The sequence below is a fragment of the Siphateles boraxobius genome, unplaced genomic scaffold, assembly GCF_051911475.1.
Source record: "Siphateles boraxobius isolate OS27281-9 unplaced genomic scaffold, OSU_SipBor_1 41, whole genome shotgun sequence".
NCBI classification, from domain to species: Eukaryota; Metazoa; Chordata; class Actinopteri; order Cypriniformes; family Leuciscidae; genus Siphateles; species Siphateles boraxobius.
The window spans coordinates 17,707,612-17,733,697 of NW_027509042.1; the positions used below are offsets into that span (position 1 = coordinate 17,707,612).

Sequence of the window (26,086 nt, forward strand, 5' to 3'; positions counted from 1 at the left end):
CGCGGGCAGGAGGTTCTAATTGAATAATATCGCTGAGAGAATAATTTAAGACATAATGCAACTTCATAACCAATCCTCGCACTCAGGAGTGAAGCGTAGGTGAACTTGTTTGATTGACGTCGTGGGAGTCCGTCCGCAGACCACTGTATGCACGCGCGCAGCCATTGCACTGAACCGCACCGACGATGCAGATCGGGATGGACACGGTCTACAAGGAGGCACGATGGTTAATAACATAGAGAATTCTGTCGTTTTTGATTAAAAACGTCACCCGCTGTCATTTCCACTGGATTTTTGGAAGGGAAGGGAGCCGAATTCCGTTTTTGGAAAACGTATTTTTCGAACCTTACGCTCATTCAGTCCCAAAATGAACAAACTGCTCCATACGGTACGTAGGAATTGAGTGCATGTTTTATGTTTCTTTTACTCTTTAAAGAACGCGTTTTACAGTGGCTGTGCTTGAATGTTCACGCATCTGCTCTGCTGCACTGAGTCGCAGCTGGCTGAAATGAAAGAAGAACGCCTACTCAAAGTCAGCAGAGCTTTGCGCATGTTGCGGATGTCATGTCTCAAATGTTCAGATCCACTTCTGATTTAGTGTTGACCCCTTTGTATGACCCTAAGGAGTTCAGGCGTAAAGGGGTTTTTGCTAGGTAGTATAAGTTAACATTGTTGGTCGCGATCTCCCTTGTAATTTCAAAAACGCTTGTTAATCCAATTTCTGTTTGGCACTGTTGCTTTTAAGGATTAGCCTACCTAAACTAATTTGCCCCTTTAAATGTGTATGCTTAGGTGTTATTACGACCAAAAATAGGAATTTGATCAACTTTTCAGCAAAAAATAAATAAAAAAAATAAATAAAAAAATACACTGTAATGTCATTCAGTCACTTCAGAAATGGGTATCATGGGAAACTTTAAGATAATTTGTCCGTTTTTAAAATATAATCCAAAATGCCTGTATTAATGCCAACCCATTTTAGTTTGTGATTTATATATTTTAAATATTCACTCTAGTTGACATAATGGTATGTATTTGCATTATAGTGAATGTGTTTGGGACCTCTGAAAAGTTTAGTGTTCTTGGGACAGAATATGAATCGCCTTCAGAAATAGGTGACATGTTATACGTTTCTTGCAGGTTTAGAGGTTTGAAACATAGTCTGTTCAGAAATAACAGCCTCCTTATTTTATTAAGAAATCTTTTAGGAAATAATTAGCAAAATAAATAAAAGCAAAGTGGTTTAAGCTCACAAATTATTAAATCTGTTCCCAAAGATCTCTGAAAGGGCAAACTCTGAGAGTGGGCGAATGATATGAAGTTAACAGTATCACGACTTAGAATTTTAGTGCAAAAGTTTACTGCAAATCAATTACCTTTATATAGATTACTGTCAAAGCTGCATGATTGTTTCTAAGTTTTTGTTGCATGTAGGTCAGGCAAATAAGCATTTATATTGATACACAATCAATTTTATCGAGTAGACTATTTGGTCACAGAACAAATTTCGTTTGATAGGGCTCAATGAACATTTAGTATACACTTGCCTTTTTATTTACCCAGAATTTCTTCAAATGTCCATTTATATGATTATAACATCCTAATTGTCCACATAGTTTGTAATGGTAAAAAGATGGTTTGAAAGACTTGAAGTCAGTGCCTTAGAGAGGCTCATCACTCCCTCACAAGGTCACCAAATCCTTGGAATGTTTTCCTCTAGAAATCCATCTGAAACCATCTTGACTGGGCAACAGGCCAACAAGAGTCAGCTAAATTATCTTGGTCTCTTGGTCTGATAATGTTAGAAAGAGCAGAAAGTATCAGTAAAAACTTCCCTGTTGTTTCAGAATCAAGAAAACCTCTTTTTAATGTATAATAGTCGGGTGAGTCACAATTATTAATTGCCATACATCACCAAAATGTATTCATTTTAATGCACATATGGGTCGATATGAGGCTTCTGCATGTTTTAGAGTTTATGATGATGATGATAGAATTAAGGATACATAAACAGACCTGGTTTGAAGGAAGCAACAGTGCAGGGACTGGATCGCCTTGATAAAGCCAATCAGATTAAAGTAGGTCTTCTGTCAACTAGGTCACCCCGACCTACATGCGCTTGTCCCATGGAAAATACTCAGCTTTTTTAATAATTTAATGTATATTATGATAGAGCAAAGAGCGACGTTTATTAAATTCACAACATACTAAATAATTGAAGAGGTGTGGATTACCAGTACAGATCTATCCGTTCAGCTCACACTGGTTTGGTAAAAGACAGATGTTTTAGGGAATGCAACCCATGTCTTTTAGTAGTTATATATATATATATATATATATATATATATATATATATATTAGTACATTGAGTGCTGAGACAATATGATATGTCCAAACTGTTTGAGAACAAACACATGCCATTTTATAGTTGATCTTTAAGTTATTTACATGGAATTCAGTTATTACTGGACTTTTGGAGCGTTTGTTCCCAGTTTGTTTTATTCATTTAAATACTACTACTCCTCAAGCATTTTTAAGCATGTGGATTCACATTTACTTGCAGGATTTCTACTGAAGTTGCTTGATTACATCATGCCATGCTCTTTTAAGTCTTTACTCCCTATCTCTCTCTTATAAACACACACACATTTTCTCACTAGTGATGTGGAGAATGGAGGCAGCCAGAGCTGGCACTTTAATTCCATGGTGCTTTTTCCTCTTCATATCTGTCAGCGGGTCGCTGCATAATTAGCTGCAGATATCTGCACAGGTTTCCATGGTGCAGCATCATCTCTGTGTGAAAGGCCTGCCTACACATAAACACTTTCTCTCACACACACACATACACAGCAGAATGCTGGAGGTTTAGCACTTTATTATAATTATCGCCTATTATTGCAGATCTGGAACACCCTTACTCACTATGTGACTTCACAACTAGGAGCAAAGCAATGCATCTGCTGTCTTCTCAGTGGGCATAACGGTTCTTTGTTGAAGTGTTTGTTCAAGTGTTACTTTCCCATCTGTTGTGTATTGTGATGTGGTTTGCCAGTCATGAAAACACCCACAAGTTTTCACCTTTTGAATCATCACCGTAGGTAAGAATGTCTGCGTGATGCATAATTTTCAATGTTCCTCGATGACTTGCGATCTGCATCCTACTTCGGTTTACCTCATGAGCGCTACGTTGAGGTTATGAAGAAGCGATATTTGCGCTTTCTGATTTTCTGTCTGTCAGTCTGTCATGATTCTCTGTACACTGGCAGAAAAGACAGTTTTTCAGCCTACAGACAAGGTTTGATTTCAGTGTTGTGTGGGCGTCTGCAGCGTAAGAGGTTCTCTGCGGAGAGAGAGGCAGAGAGTGGGGGCTTCCAGTTGTGCCCTTCTGCAATGGCAGGCTGAGAGCGGCCCCTGCTGTGTGTGAGAAGGGTGACTGATAGCTGAGGGAGATTTCTGAGGAGCTGAGTAAAAGTTATTCAGCATGCTTATCCACTCAATCTGTCATTCACTTTCCACCTGAAGTAAAGGCATTAGCTGCTGTATGGTACGGGACCAGTGAGTGGGGAGGCAAAGTCCCTTCTCTGGGTCCCAGTATGAATTCATGGTCCTGTTCCATTTTAAAGTTTAGTGCGTTTAGCATATGGCACTTTATTTTATCTTTAATGACAACCAAACAATACTATTTATATTTTTATACTTATAAATTATATTTATTTATAGAAATATACACTACTTTACAAATTTTTGTTTTTAGCCTCTAATGCTCAACAAATCTGCACAGTAAAACCAGTATATTGTGAAGTATTTTTAAATTATATTATTAAACATAACTGTTTTCTATTTAATATAATTTAATGTAATTTCTTCCCGTGATGGCAAAGCTAAATTTCACTCCAGTCTGTTTAATTTGATCATTCAGAAATCATTCTAATATGCTAATTTGGTGCTCAAGAAACATTGCTTCTTATTATCAATATATACAAATAAATACAATTACTCAGATTAAGTCACCAAACTGTATTTCTTCCACGTTATAGTGTTTTGGTGTTTCCGTTAATCTGGGTAAACAGCACTATACAAAAATGTGACAAAGAAATAATTTAGTCATTTAAAGTAGCAGCACACATGCAACATGCATATCTTTACATACTCATCTTAAAGCACTTTATATTTATAGATTCTATATTCCAAGCAGCAGAACCTCGATAAAGCACGGTCTTTTTCATCAAATTTGTTTGTGGACATGCTAAAAAGAGATGAGCCTTACTCACTTGACATGTTTTACAGTCATGTCTAAACCCCACATATACAGGTCCTTCTCAAAAAATTAGCATATTGTGATAAAGTTCATTATTTTCCATAATGTAATGATAAAAATTAAACTTTCATATATTTTAGATTCATTGCACACCAACTGAAATATTTCAGGTCTTTTATTGTTTTAATGCTGATGATTTTGGCATACAGCTCATGAAAACCCAAAATTCCTATCTAAAAAAATTAGCATATTTCATCCGACCAATAAAAGACGTGTATTTAATACAAAAAAAGTCAAGCTTCAAACAATTCTGTTCAGTTATGCACTTAATACTTGGTCGGAAATCCTTTTGCAGAAATGACTGCTTCAATGCGGTGTGGCATGGAGGCAATCAGCCTGTGGCACTGCTGAGGTGTTATGGAGGACCAGGATGCTTCGATAGCGGCCTTAAGCTCATCCAGAGTGTTGGGTCTTGCGTCTCTCAACTTTCTCTTCACAATATCCCACAGATTCTCTATGGGGTTCAGGTCAGGAGAGTTGGCAGGCCAATTGAGCACAGTAATACCATGGTCAGTAAACCATTTACCAGTGGTTTTGGCACTGTGAGCAGGTGCCAGGTCATGCTGAAAAATGAAATCTTCATCTCCATAAAGCTTTTCAGCAGATGGAAGCATGAAGTGCTCCAAAATCTCCTGATAGCTAGCTGCATTGACCCTGCCAAAATCATCAGTATTAAAACAATAAAAGACCTGAAATATTTCAGTTGGTGTGCAATGAATCTAAAATTTTTGAATGAATCTAATCTAATTTTTATCATTACATTATGGAAAATAATGAACTTTATCACAATATGCTAATTTTTTGAGAAGGACCTGTACAAGCTTTTCAAAAAAGAAACTTTGATGAATATAAAATTCAAAAGCAGACATTTTTATGAAGTTGACATTTTCAAATAAATAAATAAATATCTTTACTGTGACTTTTGATCAATTTAATGGGACCTTGCTGAATAAAAATGATTAATCAATTTAAAAAAATCTTACTGACCCCCAAGTACTATTTATTATAACCAAGTCACACAAAATTCTCATCAAGTTTATGCATTTTTCATTATAATAATTCTAATTCATTGTAATGTGTAAAATTAGTTTTACAGCTAGAGGACCTTTCCACATCCCATTTTCTACTTTGCTTCCGTTCGTTTATCTGTACTGTCCTATAAAATGTCCTATATACTGTATATATAAAAAAAATCTAAATTGTAATTTTATAAATAAATTGTAATTTTTGTGAGTTAAGTTTTTGTGTGTAACTTTTTTTAATTAGTCTGTCTGTTTCCACCTCTTTGACCAATTTTGTAAGGATTTGTGGACCAGTTTGCTGACATGATGAATGGTATTGACAGGGTAATCAGCCAATCACAGTGCTGCCAACTTTCACATGACTTTTTCCTCTATTTGCTCTTGATATGTATACTTGTGTTCTTCATTATGTCTGTGAAGTTCAAGAGACCATAGGGTCTGTTTGTCATTTTATGTTTCAAAAGTGTGTTCATGAGTTCATGTGCCCGCACTGGTGTGAATTTCAGGATTTTTTCCAACAGCCCATACAGCAAAGTTTAACTCCGAGAATGATCGGGCTTTGAGAATGGAATATGAGAGCAAAACTGTTTTAGGAACATTTTTGGTTTACCTAAAACTGTTTGATCTCTTATTTCGTTATATCAATTTGACTTTATTTCTGTACAGTCATCTGAATTGCCATTGCATCCCTCGAAGCCTTAGACAAGCCTCTAAACAATGTTTTGCACTATGCTTTCCTCTTGAGCGAGTGAGTTACCTTGCCCATTTTGAGCAAAATATTGCAAATAATAACATTCATATAAATTGCATAGAGAACCGTGTCATTGAAGCGTATGTTATTCATAGTAATTGTGATCTCACCGAAGATGAATCTATTGGACAATCAAGGACTGATTGTGGATTTGCATCATGCTTGAATAGACCGAATCATGGCAAAGGAACCCACCATCTTCTAATTCACTGCTCCTTATTAAAACAGTCTTGAGGCAGGATGACTGCGGTAGGAGAGGTGAGATGGGGGTGGGGGGTTGGGGTGTTGGGTTATGTGATTGGAATACACAGTGATTTCTGATCAAAATCACAACCCCCCCCCCCCCCCCCTTTTCTATGTCACTTTATCTTTATTCGTCATTTGTATTCCAAATGAAATCCACATGTTCTCACACACAATTGCTGACACATGACCTGTGAAGATTCACACATCAGCAGGACAGATCTAATGTTACTCAAATATTCATAGATCTTCACAAGCTCTTTGCTTATCCCCAGAATCTTTGACTTTGTGGGGGCGTAGTATTTTAGACACACAAGTGAAGGTCACAAGACTGTAAATCCACATCGAGATTTAGGCATTTAGGATTCCATCACTGTCCTCAAATAATAATGTTTATGGTAAATAATTAGCTTGAATAATTACAGAGGAACTTGCATGGTTTTATTTGCATTATGCTTATGCACAGTATCCCTATATGTTGTGGGGTTGGATAGCCTCAACTACTAAATTGCAACTCTGTATGCAAACTTGTACAGTAAAGCTCATGGTGCATATTGCACAATAAGACCTTAGCCGGTCACTCATATCATATACTTAGGGATTTCTGTTCTTAGTTTCATTCATTTTACAGATATTTGAACTTGAAACCAATATGCCTTTGGACAACAAGCCAAATCCCTTTACTTATGCTATACCATTTAAAAGTGTGGGGTTAATAAGATTTTTTTCTTTTTGAAAGATAAGACAGGTCTATATGACTGTTCTATATGATTTGTCTCTGCTCACGTGCAGGGGATATAATAAAAACAAATGCAATCCCATGGAAAACCATGTTCATTGAAAATCGTTTGTAATTTGATATGCAATGCATTGCGGCAGTTTATATGCAAACATTTCTTTTAGTGTGCAGGCAATCAGATTCCTTGTCAAAATACAATGACATATTATTTTTCCATGCAATACATATCATTTGTGAACATATTTTCAAAAGCGATGGCTTTTGAAATGCTGTGAAAATGCATGTATTTAATTGTAATTTAATCTTAAATTTATTTTTTTTGCAAGTAAAAAATATGAAATGCCATATAATTTACTCTGAAAACAGTATAAGAACGTCCCAGAACTCCCAGAAGTCCCTATTTTGTTATGTAAATTAGGGTGTTATGGTACATTGTTTATTCCATTATTTTAGTTTGATGTGAGTTACCCTGATAGAATGTAATGACCCTGTGCTCTGTCCATATACGAGTATTGGCCATGTTTTATGGACAGGCCAATTTACGAAGAACCCTCAATGCAGCGTATCAGTAGCCTACATTTGAAGGTACAAAGCAGATTTCGGTAGTTCAAGTAAATTGGTATATTAAATAATTGAATAAAGTATACAGTTAAAGTTCTAAAATATATAGTTAGATACTAATGTCCTTTATGATAAAGCCAGAAACATGTGCTAGATTTTATTTATATACTAATACTATTATTTTTACTGTGTAGAATGAAAGTCAAGCGATTTTAAAAGGACATAAGAATGAGTAAATGATGCGATGATTTTAACTTTTGGGTATCACTTTAAATAGTGAGAGATGGGAATGTGTGAGAACTGTGAATGAATTTGGCAGTATCCTGCCCTAAGTTGAGCATGTACTTTGTGTCCTTGAGTTGTTTTGCTTTTTCCTGCTGTTTTTCCCACCGATTGTCTGGTCACTGGTGAAGGTCGATGGGAGTTGGTTACAATTCAGATAGAGTGAGAGAATGCTTGCAGTATATCTTTTTATACCGGTACAGAAGTGGTTTGACAGATTTGTTACTGTGGAAAATGGTGTAGTTTGGAAAAGATGACCGATGCTGTCTTTTGTGTTTGGTTTAAAATCTGAATGTTCTTTAAAATGCTATTTTATAATATGCCCTAAAACATATAATAGCTGCTACTATATTTCCCCCCCTTTTTTGTTCTAAGAGCTTTAAGATCTTGAGGATCTTCTAAACTAGCATATTCTAAGCTAGCATATTCTAAGCTTCTAAGCTAGCATATTTCCTGATTGGCCCTTATTCTGCTATATGGCATTATTGCTGAACGTAAAATGTTCAAATGAGCTGAACATCAGACGAATGAGAAACTAGGGCAAAACATAATGTACTGGACCCATATACTAAGTGATCTCTTGCTACAGTATTTAATTTAAGCAGATAGACAATGAGCAGATTTGCTTCATTTTAATCACAAATTACATGGCAGAAGCATTTCTTGAAATTATTTTGCTTTAAGAGGATATTCACTTAAAAAATATATAGGAACATGGAGGAATGTAGGACTGGAGTCATGAAGTGTATTGATCGGTCTCTGTGCACCAGATGGAGCCATGGCTGCATTTTGAAGTGTTTCAATCAGATATGTGAAATTGCTATTTAAAAACCAAAAGCAAGCTATTCATATAATCTGAATCTGTCATTCCAATCCTGTATGACTTTCTTTGATCTGTGGTAAACAAAAAAAGATATGCCTCAATTAACATTTTTGTTTTGGACCCCATTGCCTCCCATTGTATGAACAAGGTTCTTCGAAATATATTCTTTTGTCGTTCTCAGAAAAATGAAAGTCTTACAAGTTTGGGTGAGTAAATAATGACAGAATTTTCATTTTTGAATGAACTTTCCCTTAATGGAATGTTTTGTAGGGATTTAAAACATATATATTTATATTCCATATACATGCTCTGGCTCTTACATGTAGGGCAGTGCTTATCTCATCATCTTTGAGCATGGAAATAGAAAATGCTCGATGGATTGAAGTCTAAAGTAATCCACACTAGCGAAATGCTTGTACAGTACATTGACATTACTGATGGTGGCTTATGAAGTACGGCCAATTTTGCAAGTCTTAACTAGAAGATTAGTGAGCAGTAAGTATGTTTGCTTTGGTATCTCGTTACCATTTCCACGACGCACACGCTGTAGTCAACAGTAGATGATAAAATGACAGAACTTAATTCATATCCTCTGTCTTGCACTTTCTCCTCCGAAGCCTGCAGTTTCCATGGCAACTCTGTGTAGCATGAGCGCTTGTCAGCCCACTCAGGCAGGCTTCGCTGTGTGAAGTCACAAATAAAACATTCTCTCTCTTCATCTCACCATCCCTACTGCAGTACAAACCCAAGCACTTCCTCCTGACTATACCAGTTCCATCGATTCACACAAGAATCATACCAGTCCACTCAGTTTGTCCTCCTTTGTGGAATAGTAAAGAGTAGCAAATCGCTCTGATATTGCTAATCCTGGTTGAGCTTTTTAGTTATTGGCAGAGTAATGTTTCATTTTAAGCATTGATTGCACTGTACAATACATTTTATGTTATGAAGATATATTTTTAAAGATGAAATTCAAGCTTGGATTATGGCTAAGGACATCAGTTGACACTGTCAAGCTCAGTTTTGATCTTGAACTGTAACAAAGTGTTTTAGAGAAGAAAACCATTTTTCCCCCCCTGTTGTCAGAAGTAGGGGTGTGCCATATCATACCGTCCACGATAATACCGGTATACAGAGGCGGAGCGGGGGGGTGGCTAATTGGGCTTAAGCCCCGAATGTTTTGTCAAAAGCCCCGAATCTTTTAGGTTTTTTAAAATAACTTCAACTTGTTTTCATTTTATCTCAGTCTTTCTGACTGGAGCGGCAAAAAATGAAACAAAATCTCTATTACCGTGCGTGGATGCGGACGGTAATGCATCGATTCGCGCATCACTCAGCTTGTTTGCCAACTGCCAATAAAAACTAACGAAGAAGAAATTCGTCGTTGTTGTCATCAGGGGCTGGCTGCTGGCGGGGTTTTTGTATGTTTCACTGGCGTCGTAGCGAGCTTACATAAATTATTATGGACATGACAAAGTTTTTTATACAGAAAACTAAACCTCACCGGCCGGAGAGAGATTCAGAAGCAGCGTCAGACGAACCGCGGACAAGTGTTACAGGTTTGTGAATCCGCTGTTGTAACTTAACACTTGAGTTAACGTAAGTTATTGTATTGCTGCTGGGTAGTAGCTAGCGAGTTATCGTTAGGTGTTAAGAGAAATTAGTTGTTAATAGAGATGGGCGGATGATTTGTCTGATGATTAGGGGGGTACATCTAATCTTGGCACATTAGTGGGATAAGAAGAGAGACTAATTGAGAAATATAGTGCTAAAGAAGATTAGAAAATATAACTTATTTCCTCCTGATGACAACAATTACAAGTAACGTTACAGATGCATCAATATCGTTAATACGTTATTTTTTCCCCTCATACTTTAATTAAAAAAGTGAATCTTTAATATATTCTAAATTCATTACATAAAAAGTAAAATATTTCAAGCCTTTTATTGTTTTAATCTTGATGATAAGGGCTTACAGCTCATGGAAATCAAAACTCCAGAAGTAGTAATCTCAAAATGTATTAGAATTTTAGAACAAAGAATTTTTTATACGACCTGACAAGATCTCTAATCAGCTAATCAACTCAAAACGCCTGCAAAGGTTTCCTGAGAATTTAATCTGTCAGTCTTGTTCTGGTGGTGCAGCACACTATTTATAATACATTTTTGAGATGCGCCTGTAACAATGTAATAAACGTATTAGTATTTCTATAATTAATGGAATTGGTATGGTGTAGAAAATAGTCCGTTCCGTCTCCGAGCGTTGCCATGGACGCGTTCAGAGACGGAACGGACTATTTTCTTTAGCGGAAGCAATACAACCGTTTTTTAAATCAATAAACTCCTTTTTAAATCAATATTTTGTGTCAAATTATTGATTTATTTGGTAGGGAGGCATGTAATAAGCGGGATAATGTATAGCGAGGCGGTTGTTATGGCAAATATAAATCCTTCAGGCTGCTTCGCGTCGGACACATAATCAGCCTGTCGGGGTTGTATTTTAGGCATTCTATTATCTCAAACAGCCCGAAAAATAGTGCATTTAGCTGACGTAAATGGGAAAAAAATCTCCCCGGGGGAGTATCCCCCTGGACCCCCCTAGATTTGGGCTAAGCCCCGAATGTTTACATCGTCTGGCTCCGCCCCTGCCGGTATACATTTTAACATGATAAAAAAGTGTCAAATCGCGATATCAATGATATAGCGACGCGATGACGTATGGCGCATTTACGTTCCCTAGCACGCACAACAACAACACCTGTCTGAGCGCGAGAGCAGCCTGTCAGCCTCCGATGACGATTTAGCATTTCACAAACAACTTGAGTGTTCAGCGGGGCTGCCGACGCGCGTCTTCTCTCGCGCGCGTTTAGGTGTCGGGACATGACTGAATGGTCTCTTGCACAATCGGGCCATCAGTGCATCGTAACTAAAGTTTATAATTTTCAAGTCTTCTTAATTCTTATCAGTTTAAACATTCAAGCGATTTTAAACTAGGGGTGCGCCGATCCGATAGCTACTCAGTATCGGTATTGCTCCGATACTAGCAATATTTGCCGGATCGGGTATCGCCAGACGAGACCATCCAAATCCGATCCGATATTGTATAGCCTACGTATGTTATTGTTATACAACACAAAAGTCACAAAAACATTATAAAGCACTATAATGTTTTCGTGTACTGTATTCCAAGATTTCTGAAGCCATTACATATAGTTTAATATGAGGTACAGATTTATCGTTAAATTAATCTTCACATAAGTACTTCCCTCCGCTGCGGCTGTCAGTCATTCTCAGCACTCAAACAGCGCGTCGCGCTCGGGTAAAACAGTCAACACGATGAAACTCTCTCCAAGATGAGTCAATGTTCCTATTATTATACTGTAGATATGTAGATAAAGGTCTATGGTTTGCATAAAAGGACTTTACCGTGCTGGAGTTTCACATGTTACTTTCAACCGGGTGTCTGTTAGATCACAACACAACAGTGATCACAACACTGGAGTAGAGAGCGATATAATTGCTCTTCACGCGCTCATTAACTGAAATTTAAAACTGTTAAAAGGCTCAAACTAATGAATAAATAAAGAAATATATGTATATCTTACTTTTGTACTTTGAACTTTTCAATGCGACGCGCTGCGCGCCGTGACTCCATGTTGCTTCGAGCGCATCATTCTGCGCACGGGATGCGCATAAGTGTTTCGTGCCGCTCTGAATTGGAGCCTTTCATATTACAATACTTTTGCGCAATGGCAGTTTATTGATAGCCTTAGTTGTTCTGTCCAATCTATGTATCATATGTTGCTGCTTCATTAAAAAGTTGCGCTTAAAATTTTAAAATAAATGTATTTTAATTATATAGTATATATTTTGTCTGTATTGTTTTACAAAGTAAGGAAAATAATGTTTAAGTCAAGCTTTGATGCCTTTAACAAAAGAATAATCCCAGTCTCTTCCCCACAGTGAGGCATACAGATACAGTTTATTAGGTAATTTGGCACTGTTTTTTTAATTATTATTTAGTATTGGATCGGATCGGTATCGGCCAATACTGAGTCCCAGGTATCGGAATCGGTATCGGAGGCAAAAAAAGCGGATCGTGCCACCCCTATTTTAAACTATCCAGTAAGCAACTCGCGCACTCTCTGAGAGTTGCACTGCGTGCATACAAAGAGTACAGCTCGCGAGAAACTAAAGTTATTTTTCGCGGATTATATCGCTTTAATGGGGGGAAAACCGCAAAATTGTGTAAAACTTCCGGTCTTGGTAAGTATACTCATAAACACAGTCGGTTATGTATAAAACGCATGTGACAGTGTGACAGACAGTAGGCTATAATGAAAACAGCAATGGATCCGTGCACTAGCTGTAAAAGTGACAGCCGCCATAGGCTATGCGTCTGTCATTAATGTTGTCGTCAAAACAACAAAAGATAGCTTTAATTGTAATGAATGAGAATTATTAGCCTATGTATTTAATTTAATCAGGAAACAGACCTAAAAGACTATGTGTTATTTTACATTTGATTACTTTATTATGTTTCTGTAGTATTTCGGAATACTGGTGTTAGACCTACACACATTTAACATTTAATTCAAAGATTGAAGCTTCCTTGTGTTGTGTAAACTCTTAAAAACAAAATTACCACATTGTAAAAACGCAATGAGTGAGCAAACATTTAGGTGAGATAAACATAATAAGAAATGTTTCAACAACAACAAAAAAATGTCTATATCGTCATAAATATCATTATCGCAAATATTCTTGAAATATCGTGATAGAATTTTGAGGCTATATCGCCCACCCCTAGTCAGAAGGTTCTGTCTTATATTTCATATGCAGTAACTTCATAATTTCTGTTCCTGAAATCATTCCAATATCTCGAAAAATGTGTACATTCTGCACCTTTTTAGCTATTTACTTTTTAATTCACATCGCGGTACAATGTAAGGCCTTATTTTAGGGGAAAAAACCTAGAAAAAAATCAGTGAGTTGTATATTTAAAATATTTACTGCATTCTTTGAAGGATAGTTCATCGAAAAATGAAAATTCTCAAATTTACTCACCCTCATTCCAAACCTGTGTGACTTTCTTTCTTTTGTGGAAGATAAAATATATTTTGAAGAATCTTCACGCTGATCTTTTGCAATAACGACAGTTCATAGTGACCAAATGATTAAAAAAAGGAAACATAAGAGGGATCTATGACTACATTTGGCACTATATTGGAAGTCTTGTAAAGACATATGCTAGATTTATCTGAAGAACAACCCAAATTTAAGTCATTATGTATTGATAATATTGCCCTTCAGATACCTGATAACTTTAAAACTGTTGAAAATGGATCACTGAGTCAGTAAGTTAAAATTGATTCATGAATGAATCTGTCCAAATTCCACTTAATGAATGATTCTGAATAGTGAATTAATCACTTGCTATGATTTGTGAACCTAATCCAGAAGTTCACTGAAAAGAGCTTCACAAGCTCAAAATTCTGATTTAGTGTTTAGTTTATATACAGTATATATAAATGAAGAAATTAACTTTCATTTTTGGGTGAACTGTACCTTTAGCAAGTAGAAGCGTAAGACATTTAAGGACAAATGTTATATTGTCTGGCTCAGTGGGTTTGCTGCATTTTGGGTGAATGACTACATGGTGACTGATGGTACATTCTTGGTCATTTCCCAACAGGGAGGATGTGATTTGTGGTTATAGTGGTTCATTCCGGCTGACGTTCATTTTGTCATCTGCACCTCAACCTAAAAACCATAAGAAACACGAACAACGATCAGTTAAAGAAACTGCTTTGTTTTTTTCATTACTTTTATTTCAAGTTCAGCTTGAATGTTTAAACGGGTCTTTCCTTAATTTAGAGTACAATTCTTCACCATACTGACAAAATGCAGAGGCACCAGAAATAACAAAGTAGGCCAGTGCAAGGTATTCTGGGATGCCTAGACACCCTTTGGGTGCCATCAAGAGACTTTTGTCTAATATTATTACTCTCTTGCATGGTTGCCTGTTTAGCTTCACATGGAGTCTTGTGACATTAGGTGGTTTGCAATATCTAATTTGATCTTATCTTGAGCTAATGGGCTGTTTATTTTATGTTTAGTTCATAATATTCAATCTTCATGTCACGTGGAATATTCAGCTATAGATCAACTTAAAAAGTCTCATATGTCTATAGTGGCTCTATTATGAAGAAAGCAAGCAACTTGACAATGAAAACATGATAGAATTCTAGGATAATTAATGTTGAGGATGCATTGAAAATCACAGAGGCACTTATTTTTGTGAAACCATGAAACAATAGGTTATAAAATGCATAACATATACGTTGCATTTAAAACAGACCTCTTCTTGAAACACAAACATGCTACAGGCAGGTGTAGGGGATGAAAGTTGCTTTGTGAGAGGCCATATGGGCTGTGTTAGTGCCTGGAGGTGCTCCCGTTCAAGTGACTCAGTGATCTCGTCTCCTCACGTGGCAACTCCGCTTATCCTCAACTCTCAGCCGCGGGCCGTCAACATTAGAGGCAGGATTGATTGTGTGTGTGGCCTGCTGTGCTTCATAATAAACATTCATGATATGTTTTAGCATTTGTACTACCTCGCTAATGTGTAGCAATGTTGATGGAACGTCCCAGAAACAGAGGACCTTGGGGACGATTGCTCCATTTTCCCCTTCCTTCTGTTTATTAATTTATCCGTTTTATTTGTGCCATGCCTGACCTGAGGACAGCTTAGCCGCCTTTAAATGAGTGCAAGGTGCTCATGATCATTTGCTTTTGAAGGACGAATTTGCATTTGAAAGATTTCAAGACCTTTTCACTCTGTTCAAATCATGTCAGGTGGTGTTTCTTCGTGGCACTTTTGTCCCTGTGTACTGTGAATTTCCTTAAAAATCAGTTTATTTAATTTACTAACAGTAAAATATATAAACATTGAATGTGCATGCATTATTGGAGAATTCGGGGGTTTTTTTCTCTCCTAAAGTTTCATGAACAAATGTCATTTCTACCCAGGCTTATTACAGTAAGTATAAAATAAAAATATATAGAAATAAACAAAGATATTTTTGTTGCTTGAAATAAAATGTGAGAAAAAACCTTAAACTTAATTTATTTTATCCTGTTGGCCAAGGAAAGTTTTACATGATATACTGACATAACTAAAATATAGAATATATATTTACTATTTGGTAACACTTTATTTTGATAGTCCCTTTTGAACATTCTGCAAGTATAAGTAACGTTGCACCTACATGTCTACTACATGAATGTTGCTTATTATCTGCTAACTCTTTATTGTTATGCTCCCCCAAAGACATTCTACTGACTATAAGTCACTTTGCAACTATGTCTACTTATTCTAACCCTAGTCTACTAATACTCTACTAACACTTAGTAGACATGAAGGTGCAACGTTACTTAGTCAACAGAATGTGTCAAAGGGGCCATCAAAATAACGTGAAACCGACTATATACATGTCTATAGACATTAAAAAAAACTAAACAACAAAAAGACTTTAGTAACTAAAGTAACACTATTAGCTATCTCAATGATACTAAGAATAAAAAACATTTCCACCACATTCATGCTCAAAATGTTGGTGGAGGAAACTATATTTTAAGCATTTTTAGAATGAAATGGCTGACTACCTTGTCTTGCTAAGGATAATTTCATATTTTAAATACACATAATTAAGTCAAATTATTTAAAACTCATGAAAATATGATTTACAGTAAGTAAGTGTTTTATTTACATATCACAGCTCAAGCAATTTACATATCAAACATGCTCATTGTCTTTGAGGTAAACAACTACAATAACTTTTAGTAAAATTTTAGTTTTGGTAAAATAGTTGTTTGCGGTAAAAAGAATGTCACGACAATGTACTTGTGTAAAACATTGATGTAAATCATTTTCATACAATGGTAAAGTAGTTTATTACAATATTTGTTACAATTTTACATTATACAATATTTTGTATTTTCCAAATTTAAGATTAATTCTAATTAATAATTTTTTTATTGTAATCAGTCTGAGAAGCATGTATTTTAATTACAAAAACTGTATTTACAATGCAACTGTAACAAATGTATCCAAATGAATTGAGTGTTTCCAGTCCACGCATATTCTCTATGTGGAGAATCACCTTCTGATTGAATGGAGGTTTGATTCCACTTGGTATTCTGCCAGAGGGTCCCGTTAAGCTATACATCATCATTTGTAAGATGGAGACTGGGCCCCATCTCCCCATGCCTCACTGGGACAATGACCTTAAATGTTTCGCTTCCATTAAATAGAGCGATTGAACCTGAGCTTGGCATGTTTAAATGCCGCTGTTTGCCACACTGTGCAAATTACAATTCTTTTCCCCAGCATTGATCTCTGGTTGTGGGCTCCCCTCTGGAGATGTGATTTAATTACACCCCATCCTCTCTCTTGGTTAAGCATGTTTCATCAGAATGCTCCCACGTGCCATGGGAATCCGTAAGCATGAGGTCACTGGCTTTACTTCCTGCTGAGCAGATCTGGACATCAGGTGTCGGAAGCTAGTTGGCATTTGGCAAACGGCACCAAGTGTACACCTGGAACACTGATTTTGCTGTTACAAAGACCATGGGATCGGGATTCTCGTTCAGTGTATTCTCAACCGTCATTTAATTATTTATTTTGCCTTGGAGTTCTTAAAGGAATAGTTCACTTAAAAATGTAAAGTTCAATGTTTAATATTAATTACCCACCCATATGATATTCTTCAAGTGTATGCTGTTATTTTATTTAACACAAAAGAGATTTTCTGAAGAATCTTCACTTTGCATACAACATCAATTCATACTGATGGTTAAGTTCCAAAAATGACAAAAAAAGATAACAAAAAACACACCAATAAAGCACCATAAAAGTCATCCATATGACTCGTGCACTATATTCCAAGTAAGCCTTAAGTCATAATAACAGAGTGATATTTTTCCTCTCCAGGCAGTGAGCTGTTAACTCGAGAACTGTTGCGACTGGATCATCGAGTCTCTAGAACCAGATTGGCAAATTAATAACTCTTTTGTGCTGGATCAGGTTCACAAATCATACTGAGTGGTTTGTTGATGATTTACTACTCAGTCGTTCAATCGAATCAGATTGATTTGTTCACGAATCAAGTTCACCTCACTGACAGATTTCAAGTTGTCAGGTCACTGGATATGGTAAGATTGTCAGTAAATAATGACTTGAATTTGGTTTGTTCCTCATATAAATCCTCATATAAATCTAGCATATGGCTTTAAAAGACTTAAGGCGTTTTCACACCTGCCTCCTTTGGAGCAGTTGTTTAATACGGCAATTGCACTTCTGAATCTGAAAGCAGCTTTCCTGTAGCTCAAATGGTAGAGCGTTGGCACTTGCAAAGCCAAGGTCATGGGTTTGATTCCCAAGGAAAGCAAGAACTAATAAGAATGTAAAAACGTGTACCTTGAAATGCAATGTAAGTCCCTTGGATAAAAGCGTCTGCCAAATGCATAAATGTTAATGTGAAATGAGTTATAAAAGCAGCAGTGCCTGATTCTGAGAGTTTTGGTAGTTGAAATCCAAAGAATCCCTTTTCTTTTTTTTTTTTGGTCTTGCATAAAAAAGAAGAAGAAAAAATATGAAATACATTAGGGTGAGTAATAAAATTGTCAAATTTGGGTGAACTACCTCTTTTAAATAGTACTACAGTCATTCTATCATAGTACTACAGTACATGCTTCTAAATTTAACATCTACTCAGTTTTACACCAAAAATAAATAGAACACACTTTTTTTTTTTTTTTTTTAGGGCATCTTTATAAATAGTTGCACCGCCATGGCAGGGTGTTGTTGGCATCACTCACATAATCCCCCTTTATCTTTGTGCTGAGGTTGGCAACGTTTTTCTGCAACTCCATCTCTAATGCCTGTGAGTCATGCATCCTCATTTTGAATGTATGCTTAGATCCATTGACTAGTTTATATTGAGGAACGCTCAAGCCTACTTTTCCTGTTGTATCCATAGTTGTTGTTTTTTAGCTGTGCCCCAAGGACCCAAGGCACTTGACTTGAGGAATGAAGTTCTAGAGTTCCAGAGGGAATTTGTAATGTCCTGGAGTTATGTGAAATTTGACTGGTGTTAACAATTACATGTACTTTAAAAAGAACATGAAGCATTGAGGAGAATTCAGATCGGTTTGTTCTCTGGCACCCAGTGAGTCATTTCTGTTTAACACAACACCCCCTCTGCTTTCTGCTTCCTGATTATATAGACAGTGCTTTGATTGGCTGCAGTAGAAATCATGTGTACTGAAAAGACATAAGTGGATTGTAAAATTCAAAGCAAACATATTGTGATATACAGTCATATTTTACAGCAATTCTAAACTAAAGGTACGTGTACTAGCAAGTTCCAGGGACATATTTTGATTGTGCTTTTGATTAATCGTGTAACACAGAAATTATGACTTAGAAACGTTAAGGTCCGGTTTCACAGGCAGGGCTTAGATTAAAGGGGTGGTTGATTATGATTTAAATTTTCTAACTTTAGTTAGTGTGTAATGTTGCTGTTTGAGCATAAACAAGATCTGCAAAGTTGCAACGCTCAAGGTTCAAAGCAAAGGGAGATATTTGCTTTTAAAGTAATACTTTTTTAAGGACTACAACAAACGGCTGGTAGGGACTACACGACATTCCTCCAGGGTTAGTGACATCACCAACCTTAAGATTTACATAAACCCCGCCGAATATCAGAATATGCTAATCAATGACTTGAAGATAGTTAAAGGGATACTCCACTTTTTTGGGAAATAGGCTCATTTTACAACTCCCCCAGAGTTAAACTGTTGAGTTTTACCGTTTTTGAATCCATTCAGCCGATCTCCGGTTCTGGCGGTACCACTTTTAGCATAGCTTAGCATACATCATTGAAGTGGACAAGACCATTAGCATTTCTCAAAAAAAAAATGACCAAAGTGTTTAGATATTTTTCCTATTTAAAACGTGACTCTTGTGTAGTTACATCGTGCACTAAGACCGATGGAAAATGTAAAGTTGCGATTTTCTAGGCTGATATGGCTAGGAACTATACTCTCATTCCTGCGTAATAATCAAGGAACCTTACTGCCGTACCATGAGTGCAGCAGGCGCAATGATATGACGCAGCGCAGTTGACGTAAGGTAGTCTATTTTCAGGCACTGCGTCATATCATTACGCCTGCTGCACTCATGGTACGGCAGTAAAGTTTCTTGATTATTACGCACATACTTCAAATACACATTCTGGACAACAGAGACTTATTTTACATGTAAAAAAAAGGGGCATTATACCACCCCTTTAAGTTAGGATGTAGGCCTTACTAGCTTTTATATATGTACCCTAGAAAAAAATATTACTGGTGTGCATCTTGAGACAAAACAATGGCACTGACATATTTTAAGATGTGTCAGTTGCTTTCAGTTAAAACAGTTCAAACATGCATTTTAGTCTAGGGCTAGTTTAAGCCTTGTCTTTAAAATGGGGGTTATGGCTATAATATATATTTTAAGATTTACAAATGTTAGGGGTATAAAATAACCTACTGTGGTTAATTTCTTGTTAATTTGTGGATAGATTATTTTATTAAAGAAAGAAAAAGGTATTTGAAAAAAAATTGTGAAAACATTCATTGCAAAATATACACTACTGGGCAAAAGTATTTAGCAAGGATGCATTACATTTATTTTAAGGGATTTAAAGACTTTTAGAAAAGATGTATAAAAACAAATGAATCACAGTTTCCACAAAAATATTATAAAAACAAATGGATCACAGTTTCCACAAAAATATTAAGCAGCACATTCAACATTGATCATAATGAGAATTTTGAGAATTTAATGATTTTTTTCTTGAGCACAAAATCATCATATTAGAATGATCTACAACAAAATAGTGCAAGCTTTTGGTGATAACGAAGCGAATATTTAATGACTACAATAGTAATTCTCGCTGGAAATGACATCAAAAGTGGATAACGTTGATCAAAAACGTACATTTACACACAATCTGACCACCAATCGAAAGTTTCAGATGTGATCTTTATTTTTTTAGCTCGACTGTCACAGAATGGAAAGCACAATATTGTGGGATGTCAAAGGCAGTATACCATTATAATGGATATATCTATGCTGCCTTCAAAAATCGATCAGATGAAGGTTGCTTCTCATTTCTTATTTGTGAATCCTCGTTTAGCTCCACCCCCTTAGGATGCAGGGGAAGGATACACTTGTGTACCCTCGCTCATGACTCCTCATGAAGCTCCTCATTCCTCGCGGTGCAGTTAGAGAATTGAGATGTCCTTCAAGATGGCTTAGTTCAATGGTTTCTGGGTCATGGGCTTGATGACGTGGGAGTGAGGAAACAAGGAAGGATCAATTTGAGTATTGGGAAGCACCCAAGGTATTTTAGGAGACAGGAAGTAAAGCTAACATTAGATTTGGACGTGGCTTGATGCCTTAGTACCTTTGATTGCAGTCTCCAAAGGCAGCATTTTTAAGCGTTCGGATGCAGCCACGGTATCACCAGACTCCTCCGTCATGCCCACACAATGCTCTCACTCACTCGAATACTAGCACCTGCACCTGTTCCCCATCAGCACGCCAATCAGCCCTGCGTAAAAGCACACACCTCACACTCAGTCATTGCCTGGTCTCATTTATGGACAACAGACTACTCTAAAGATTACTTTGATAACGATACTTTAACGTACTCCTTGTGATTCTTCCATCGATCTCCTCGTGAATCCTCTCCTGCTCTCTTCTCAAGCTTGTCATATGCTTACCTGTACAGTATAGTCATGTTATTAAATACACTGATGTGGTTTGAAACTAACATCTGTCTCTGAGTCTGGTGTTCCCTGACACACAGGAATAAATTACATTTTCAAATATAGGCTGTATTAAAATAGAAAACAATACAAAATTATTTCACAATATTATGGTTTTACTGTACTGCATAAAATCAAAAGCCTTTTAAATGTTTTTCCCCCTCACAGATTTTTTAATAATATTAGTGTTAAACCTTAATTATACTCAATGTTTTTTCCTGTAAAGGAACACATTTCTGGTTGTGAAACACTATTTTATTATATTAAGTTGTTAAAATGTTTTAAGTTTCATGGGAAAAGTTAATTTTATGAACAAAATATGTACAATTTGTTTGTATCTAAAGTAAAAGTCAGGTTTATTGTTATATTTTAGCATATTACAGGATATTAAGTAAAATGCATGAGAATGTATTGGATATGTAAGAAAAACATGGTTCCTTCAGGAAACACTGCAAACGTAACACAGTTTCAGCAAGTAATACGGTAAATTACAGACAATAAAAATGACAGTGTTAGAAGAAAAAAATGCTCTCTGTTTTTAGTGTTAGTGTTTAGAGCTGTATCATTTTTATAAGCTCAAGATATTAAATGTTTTCGGTGCATTCACATGCAGTTCCTTAGATGTGAGTTACTGCTCATCATCTTGTGTCTCTGAAAGCAGTCTTGCCCTGCAGCCATAAATCTGTTTACTTTAATAGTGAGCTGTTCCCACATGCTGATCTTAAAAGCTGTGCTGTTTGCCACCAAAAGTATATTTGCACTAGTGCTAAATCACATGGAAATGATATTGTGAATTTTCTTTAAACACTTTATAAATAAATCTTGTATCTTCCCCCATATATTCTCAGACCCAATACCTTTCAATCTCAGTTAAGTATCTTAATATATAATTCAGGTCGTATTGTCCACAATTCGTTAGCCTGCATAATCTTTCATCAAAACTTATATTAAAATATAAACTATATAAACAGTATATGTTTATATAGTTTATGTTAATAAAAAATATAAACATATATAAACGGTAATAACTTGCTCCACTCTAAAATTACTTCATTGGTTAATGTTTACTAATATTCAAATTAAATTGTTACAGTTAAGTCTTTCTGAAATAGTACTTTTTAATGCATCGAATGCCAGTCGTCTTTAATGTAGTAAATATTACAACAATACTAGCAAATTGTTGTTGTAAAAAAAAAAAGCTTTACACTTGACGTTCAGGTCAACCAATTCCTGATGGATAACATGTTTTACTTGAAAAAACATTGCATTAAGGAAGTGAACTGGGTTACATGTGTGAATACAATCCCTAAACATTAAAAATGTTCCAAAGTTCTGCAGTTAGGCTATAATAATATACAAAATATTCTCTATGTGTTAAATTAAAGTTTTAATTAGGAATGCTTCCTCCATGCTGTGTAAATGACTGTTTATTTCGATAGAAATGGTGAGAAGGCAAAAAAAAGGAAGTGTACGAAGCTTTTTTACTGTAAATATTGAAATGATTGGCTAAAGAGAATAACAACATCTCCTTTTCTCTGTTTAGGTGCATTTGGAAACAGGAGGCAGCCTCTTTCGGTCAGTGCTTCAGGACTGAGAGTGTAGCATGGGTGATATAACAGGATATGCCATCAGAGTCTAGTGGCTGGCAGGATTTGGACAGGAGGCTGAAGATGAGGAAAACAAGTGTTTGCACACAAATGAACTGGGTGGCTGTCTATACCCTCCAGTGATTATCTACACAAGTCCTGCCTGCTCTGGGAGTCTCTACAGAGAGCGGCCAATAAAGTCTACAAAAGGTCATCCCATTTCTACTTCGGTAAGTGTGAAAAACTGCAGAATAAAAAAAAGCAATATACTGATAATGACCCCGCTGGTGCTGTCTGTCTGAGGTTTTTGTTTTTTTGTAATGTTCTCTGTTCTGTAACAAATTAGTGCTTGGGTTTGTATTCTTAAAAAAGAATATGAACGAGGTTCAAGGAAAATTGTATATTAAAAGGGATGTGGTAGAGCTGGCCTTTGTTCTGTGCCTGATACTGTGGCCCTTCCTTTACAAGTTACTCCTACTGTCATGACAATCCAAATGGCTCCATAATTTCCTGTGGTCCTAGGTCTATTGAATGGTTGAGTGAACTTTTCTTTTGTAATGGGCTCTCTGAGCTTTATTGCAGTCTGGACAGATAATGGCATCATTTGACTTCTGGCCCTGCCCTGTGATCGAGATTGCTAACAGCTGGACGCAATTGTTCAACAGTTTTGATTTGGGGGCTATAGACTATTGAGTTTTGTAACTGAACTTCGCTGAATACAACAGATCGGTGAGGATAAAAACTATTATCTGGAAAATTCAGATTTTTCTTTTTTTACAGCTGCTCTTATTTTGATGTTTTTTATGATTATAAAAGGAGTATTTTGTAGTAGAGTTTAGTGTGTTTCAAATTAAATATGTGGTAATGTTGTATTATATATTGTTACTAATGTACTTCTGAGGTGAAACAGGGTGTTAATTAAATAATTCTTTTCAGGCTGATGTCTTACAAGTGGTCTATAAAATTCTATAATAAAAAATATTTTGGTAACCGTTTACTTAAAGCCCTTATGTATAATGCATTATAAAGGTATTTATAATGTACATTCCATTGTCAGAGTCTGAAATTGGTCGTTTGTCATGTGTTTTAATGCATTATACTTTCTAAAGGCTTGTTCAATGTATAGATAAGTAGTATAATGTATTATAACTGTGGTTACAATAAAGACCATAAAATGCATTATAAGGTGCATTAAGGCAGAATTACTGCATTAAAAATACTTTTATAATTATAGATATAGTAATGGGTGTATAGTTACCAAAATTTCCTATGATAAAATTCCTTAAAAATATAAAAATTCTATATCAAAAATACCTTGCTCTCCTCTAAAATGACATCACCTAGGGCACGCTGCCTATTATTGATTAAAGTTAAGTAATATCCAAATAACTTCTTAAATTACTGTTGTAGATAAGAATCTGAAATTTTTAATTTTATTAATTGTATTTTTTAATGTAATAATTTACTGCCAGTCAACACTAATGTTGTAAAGAACATGACAATAATAGCAAATAATGACAGAGTTAAGAAATGTTATTATTGCGATATACTATTTTTATGACCAATAACTTAATTTTTATAAAATATTTTTTTCATATTTAAAAAAGATCTATATTATTTTGCTTTAATAAATGAATACATAAAATACTAAAAACTAAAATTTGGGCTTCACAACTTTATAATGTACAGTATCAAATTGAATGGATACTAATTCTGAGATTCGCTAAAGATTACATTTAACAGTGTTGTTAAATCATTCGATTTTTTTTTAATGGTTACCTTTAAGTAAGCTTTAAATTGCAGCAAAGTAATCAAAATTTGAAAAATCAGTCAATATATATCCAATATCGACCAAACGCCAGTAAATGACCAATGTAACTGATATGTTACCATTAAATTGTGAATCCCTAATACTTTAGCATTCCCATTCCTTTGGGCCATGCTAAACAGCCGAACTCTGACTCCTGTCCTTGGTGAAAATTCCTACTCATATACTCAAATTGGGGCTGAGTGATCTACACGAGTGAGTGTCGCTGTGAGAGACCTAATGAATGGCTTCAGGAACACTTCTCGCTCTCAGCTATTCAGCCAGATGTTCTCATTAGCACCTTCTTGGTTTGGTGAGAAGAAAAGAGACGTGAGGTAGAAATGAAGTCATGCTGAATTCACCATGCTTTCATTTTTGACACACATTCTCCTAAATCCTTGTGAGACTACTCTTAATGTTTTTGTTGAGTCACGTATGCTCTGACAGACTATTCGTTTTGTAGTGCATTTATATACGCGATCTTACACCAATTATGCTTAAGATTACAACACTCCAATATGATTAAACACACTGATTTATTTATCAGGTGAAGGTTTCCTTCTTTTTTCTCCAAGTTTTAATGTCAGACTGGAGAATAATTGCATGGTTTTTTTCATGTTGTGCATGTAACACACAAGTTCTGTTGAATGTTTGATTAAAGGATGTGTAAAAGCATTCACCGTTTGGACAAGATCCTTCGATCACATTTAGGCTTTGTTTGATTTTTAAGGGTTAAGACTATGTTGCAAGTGTGATATTTGGGACACTTGCCGGACATGTCATCTCAATTTGTTTCTCAGAATGCTGGAATTGGTTGTACAACAGCTGTCAGTCTAGCCGAGAATAGGCTGCTCAAACCTTTCATTCACTGACTGAACGCTTTTGTATCACTTATTGTCCAGGGTTGCGTTCACCAAAAGCATTGTAAGCCTAAGTAGGTAGTTAAAATTATCGTACAAATGGTCTTTGATTTACGGGCCGTTTTCCAAAACCACCGTAAAGGCCTTGTCCACACTAATACGTTTTCGTTTGAAAACGCATCTCTTTCTCTTCGTTTTTGTCCTTCCGTCCA

At 35.9% G+C, this 26,086-nt stretch overlaps 1 protein-coding gene across 6 annotated transcripts in view; it reads left to right on the plus strand.

Annotated features, from left to right (window-relative positions):
• The first annotated feature begins 64 nt into the window (after positions 1–64).
• lrrc7 (leucine rich repeat containing 7) overlaps positions 65–26,086 on the plus strand; it is a 139,454-nt gene continuing 113,432 nt past the window's right edge. For all 6 annotated transcript variants that reach the window (XM_077198772.1, XM_077198764.1, XM_077198768.1 and 3 more), the window contains exons 1-2: positions 65–388; positions 23,165–23,437. The gene's annotated coding sequence lies outside the window, so the exon portion shown is untranslated. The remainder of the gene's footprint in view (positions 389–23,164; positions 23,438–26,086) is intronic.